The following is a 5,647-nucleotide window of genomic DNA, read 5'->3' as shown; positions in this document are numbered from 1 at the left end:
GAAGAGAAAGCTAAGAGAAGCCAAAGCACAACTCTCTTTAGAGCACCTGAACGAACTCTTCAAGGAAGAAGAACTCATGGCAGCCGAAAACAACAACAATGCCAACAATGCAAGGAAGGTGCTTGGTGACTTCACTGCACCTACTCCCGATTTCTATGGGAGAAGCATCTCTATCCCTGCCATTGGAGTAAACAACTTTGAGCTTAAGCCTCAATTAGTTTCTCTAATGCAACAGAATTGCAAGTTCCATGGACTTCCATTAGAAGATCCTCATCAGTTTTTAGCTGAATTCTTGCAAATCTGTGACACTGTCAAGACTAATGGGGTTGACCCTGAGGTCTACAGACTGATGCTATTCCCTTTTGCTGTAAGAGACAGAGCTAGAGCATGGTTGGACTCTCAACCTAAAGAAAGCCTGGACTCTTGGGAAAAGCTAGTCAATGCCTTCTTGGCAAAGTTCTTTCCACCTCAAAAATTGAGTAAGCTTAGAGTGGAAGTCCAAACCTTCAGACAGAAGGAAGGAGAATCCCTCTATGAAGCTTGGGAAAGATACAAACAATTAATCAGAAAGTGTCCCACTGATATGCTTTCTGAATGGAGCATCATAGGTATTTTCTATGATGGTCTCTCTGAACTGTCCAAGATGTCTTTGGATAGCTCTTCTGGAGGATCTCTTCATCTGAAGAAGACGCCTACTGAAGCTCAAGAACTGATTGAAGTGGTTGCAAATAACCAATTCATGTACACTTCTGAAAGGAATCCTGTGAACAATGGGACTAGTCAGAAGAAAGGAGTTCTTGAGATTGACACTCTGAATGCCATATTGGCTCAGAACAAAATATTGACTCAACAAGTCAATATGATTTCTCAAAGTCTGTCTGAAATGCAAAATACACCAAGCAGTACTAAAGAAGCTTCATCTGAGGAAGAAGCTTATGATCCTGAGAACCCTTCAATGAAAGAGGTGAATTACATGGGAGAACCCTATGGAAACACCTATAATCCTTCATGGAGGAATCATCCAAATCTTTCAAGGAAGGATCAACAGAGACCTCAACAAGGTTTCAATAACAATAATGGTGGAAGAAACAGGTTTAGCAATAGCAAGCCTTTTCCATCATCTTCTCAGCAACAGACAGAGAGCTCTAAGCAGAATACCTCTGACTTAGCTACCATGGTCTCTGATCTGATCAAAACCACTCAAAGTTTCATGACTGAAACAAGGTCCTCCATCAGAAATTTGGAAGGACAAGTGGGTCAGCTGAGCAAGAAAATTACTGAACTCCCTCCAAGTACTCTCCCAAGCAATACAGAAGAAAATCCAAAAGGAGAGTGCAAAGCCATCAACTTGGCCGAATCCTGGGAGGGAGAAGAGGCAGTAAACGCCACTGAGGAAGGCCTCACTGGGCGTCCACTGGCCTCCAATGAGTTCCCCAATGAGGAACCATGGGAATCTGAGGCTCAAACTGAGACCATAGAGATTCCATTGGACTTACTTCTGCCATTCATGAGCTCTGATGAGTATTCTTCCTCTGAAGAGGATGAGTATGTCACTGAGGAGTAAGTTGCTAAATACCTTGGAGCAATCATGAAGCTAAATGACAAGTTATTTGGAAATGAGACTTGGGAGGATGAATCCCCTTTGCTCACCAAAGAACTGAATGACTTGTCTAGGCAGAAACTACCTCAAAAGAGGCAGGATCCTGGGAAGTTTTCTATACCTTGTACCATAGGCACCATGACCTTCAAGAAGGCCTTGTGTGACTTAGGGTCAAGTGTAAACCTCATGCCTCTCTCTGTAATGGAGAAGCTAGGGATCTCTGAGGTGCAAGCTGCAAAGATCTCACTAGAGATGGCAGACAACTCAAGAAAACAAGCCCATGGACTTGTAGAGGATGTTCTGGTTAAAGTTGAAGACCATTACATCCCTACTGATTTCATAGTCCTAGAGACAGGGAAGTGCATGGATGAATCCATCATCCTTGGCAGACCCTTCCTAGCCACAGCAAGGGCTGTGATTGATGTTGATAGAGGAGAGTTGATCATTCAAGTGAATGAAGAATCCTTGGTGTTTAAGGCCCAAGGATATCCCTCTGTCATCATAGAGAGGAAGCATGAAGAGCTTCTCTCAAAACAGAGCCAAACAGAGCCCCCACAATCAAACTCTAAGTTTGTTGTTGGGAGGCCACAACCAAACTCTAAGTTTGGTGTTGAACCCCCACATTCAAACTCTAAGTTTGGTGTTGGGAAGTTCCAACACGGTTCTGAGCATTTCTGAGGCTCCATGAGAGTCCTCTGTCAAGCTAGTGACAATAAAGAAGCGCTTGTTGGGAGGCAACCCAATGTTTTATATTTAATTATTTTCTTTTGTTATTTTATCTTTTTTGTAGGTTGATGATCATGAGAAGTCACAAAATTAACTGAAAAAGCAAAAACAGAATGAAAAACAGGAAGAAAAACAGCACACCCTGGAGGAAGATGCTGCTGGCGTTTAAACGCCAGTAAGCCTAGCAGCTGGGCGTTTAACGTCCAGTCTGGCACCATTCTGGGCGTTTAACGCCAGAAAGGGGCACCAGACTGGCGTTAAACGCCAGGAAAGGGCAAGAACCTGGCGTTAAACGCCAGGAATGGGCACCAGCCCGGCGTTTAACGCCAGAATTGGCTCAAAACGTGAATTTTGATGCCATTTGGTGTAGGGATGACTTTTCCTTGACACCACAGGATCTGTGGACCCCACAGGACCCCACCACCACTCTCTCTCTTCTTCCCCCATTCACCAATCACCTCAACACCTCTTCCCCAAAAACCCTTCACCTATCAAATCCCATCTTTCTCTTCACCACTCACATCCATCCTTCATAAATTCCCACCAACCCCACCCTTCAAATTCAAACCACTTTCCCTCCCAAACCCACCCATAATGGCCGAACCATTACCCCCCTCTCTCCTATATATACCCTTCTTCAACCCTTCATTTTCACACAACCTAAACACCACTTCTCCCCCTCCTTGGCCGAACACACCACCATCTCCCTCTTCCTCATTTCTTCTTCTTCTACTCTCTTCTTTCTTCTTTTGCTCGAGGACGAGCAAACATTTTAAGTTTGGTGTGGTAAAAGCATTGCTTTTTGTTTTTCCATAACCATTTATGGCATCCAAGGCCGGAGAAACCTCTAGAAAGAGGAAAGGGAAGGCAAAAGCTTCCACCTCCGAATCATGGGAGATGGAAAGATTCATCTCAAGGGTGCATCAAGACCATTTCTATGAAGTTGTGGCCTTGAAGAAGGTGATCCCCGAGGTCCCTTTTTCACTCAAAAAGGGTGAATATCCGGAGATCCGACATGAGATTCAAAGAAGAGGTTGGGAAGTTCTTACCAACCCCATTCAACAAGTCGGAATCTTGATGGTTCAAGAGTTCTATGCAAATGCATGGATCACCAAGAACCATGACCAAAGTGTGAACCCGAATCCAAAGAATTATCTTACTATGGTTCGGGGGAAATACTTGGATTTTAGTCCGGAGAGTGTGAGGGTGGCGTTCAACTTGCCTATGATGCAAGGAGATGAACATCCTTACACTAGAAGGGTCAACTTTGATCAAAGGTTGGACCAAGTCCTCACAGTCATATGTGAAGAGGGCGCCCAATGGAAGCAAGATTCAAGAGGAAAGCCGGTTCAATTGAGAAGGCATGACCTTAAGCCCGTGGCTAGAGGATGGTTAGAGTTCATACAACGCTCAATCATTCCCACTAGCAACCGGTCCGAAGTTACCATAGACCGGGCTATCATGATCCATAGCATCATGATTGGAGAAGAAATAGAGGTTCATGAGGTTATAGCCCAAGAACTCTATAGGGTGGCGGACAAGTCCTCTACCTTGGCAAGGTTAGCCCTTCCTCATTTCATTTGTCACCTCTGTTATTCAGTTGGAGTTGACATAGAGGGAGACACCCCCATTGAGGAGGACAAGCCCATCACTAAGAAGAGGATGGAGCACACAAGAGATCCCACTCATCATGAGATCCCTGAGATTCCTCAAGGGATGCACTTTCCTCCACAAAACTATTGGGAGCAACTAAACACCTCCCTAGGAGAATTGAGTTCCAACATGGGACAACTAAGGGTGGAGCATCAAGAACACTCCATCATCCTTCATGAGATTAGAGAAGATCAAAGAATCATGAGGGAGGAGCAACAAAGACAAGGAAGAGACATTGAGGAGCTCAAGCACTCCATAGGATCTTCAAGAGCAAGGAAGAGCCGCCATCACTAAGGTGGACCCGTTCCTTGATTTCCTTGTTCTTTATTCTTCTGTTTTTCGAATTTTATGCTTATGTTTATCCATGTTTGTGTCTTGTGATCATTAGTGTCTTAGTGTCTATGCCTTAAAGTTATGAATGTCCTATGAATCCATCACCTTTCTTGAATAAAAATGTGCTTAATTGAAAAAGGAAGAATTGCATGAATTTTGAATTTTATAACAGTTTAATTATTTTGATGTGGTGGCAATATTTTTGTCTTCTGAATGTATGCTTAAACAGTGCATATGTATCTTGAATTTGTGGTTCATGAATGTTGGCTCTTGAAAGAATGATGAAAAAGGAGACATGTTACTGAGGATCTGAAAAATCATTACAATGATTCTTGAAGCAAGAAAAAGCATTACTATTCAAAAAAAAAAAGAAAAAAAAACGAAAAAAAAAATAGAAAAAAAATAAAGAGTTGTGATCCAAGGCAAATAAGAGTGTGCTTAAGAACCCTGGACACCTCTAATTGGGGACTTTAGCAAAGCTGAGTCACAATCTGAAAAGGTTCACCCAATTATGTGTCTGTGGCATGTATGTATCCGGTGGTAATACTGGAAGACAGAGTGCTTTGGGCCACAGCCAAGACTCAATAAATAGCTATGTTCAAGAATCATCATACTTTACTAGGAGAATCATTAACACTATCTGGATTCTGAGTTCCTAAAGAAGCCAACCATTCTGAATTTCAAAGGATAGAGTGAGATGCCAAAACTATTCAGAGGCAAGAAGCTAAAAGCCCCGCTCATCTAATTAATACTGATCTTCATAGATGTTTTTATAATTCATTGCATATTCTCTTCTTTTTATCTTATTTGATTTTCAGTTGCTTGAGGACAAGCAACAATTTAAGTTTGGTGTTGTGATGAGCGGATAATTTGTATACTTTTTGGCATTGTTTTTAGTATGTTTTTGGTATGATCTAGTTAGTTTTTAGTATATTTTTATTATTTTTTAGTTAAAATTCACTTTTCTGGACTTTACTATGAGTTTGTGTGTTTTTCTGTGATTTCAGGTATTTTCTGGCTGAAATTGAGGGACCTGAGCAAAAATCTGATTCAGAGACCAAAAAGGACTGCAGATGCTGTTGGATTCTGACCTCCCTGCACTCGAAGTGGATTTTCTGGAGCTACAAAAGCCCAATTGGCGCGCTCTCAACGGCGTTGGAAAGTAGACATCCTGGGCTTTCCAGCAATATATGATAGTCCATACTTTGCCCAAGATTTGATGGCCCAAACCGGCGTTCAAAATCACCTCAAGAAATCCCAGCGTTAAACGCTGGAACTGGCACCCAAATGGGAGTTAAACGCCCAAACTGGCACTAAAGCTGGCGTTTAACTCCA

At 42.5% G+C, this 5,647-nt stretch overlaps 1 non-coding gene across 1 annotated transcript; it reads right to left on the bottom strand.

Moving 5' to 3' along the window:
- Positions 1-481: 481 nt before the first annotated feature.
- LOC112798817 (small nucleolar RNA R71) lies at positions 482-589 on the bottom strand. Its single transcript, XR_003200414.1, has one exon. It is a non-coding gene; the product is annotated as a small nucleolar RNA R71 (small nucleolar RNA).
- Positions 590-5,647: the final 5,058 nt, after the last annotated feature.

The sequence above is a fragment of the Arachis hypogaea genome, chromosome 4, assembly GCF_003086295.3.
Source record: "Arachis hypogaea cultivar Tifrunner chromosome 4, arahy.Tifrunner.gnm2.J5K5, whole genome shotgun sequence".
NCBI classification, from domain to species: Eukaryota; Viridiplantae; Streptophyta; class Magnoliopsida; order Fabales; family Fabaceae; genus Arachis; species Arachis hypogaea.
This window is presented reverse-complemented; position numbering and strand designations above follow the sequence as displayed.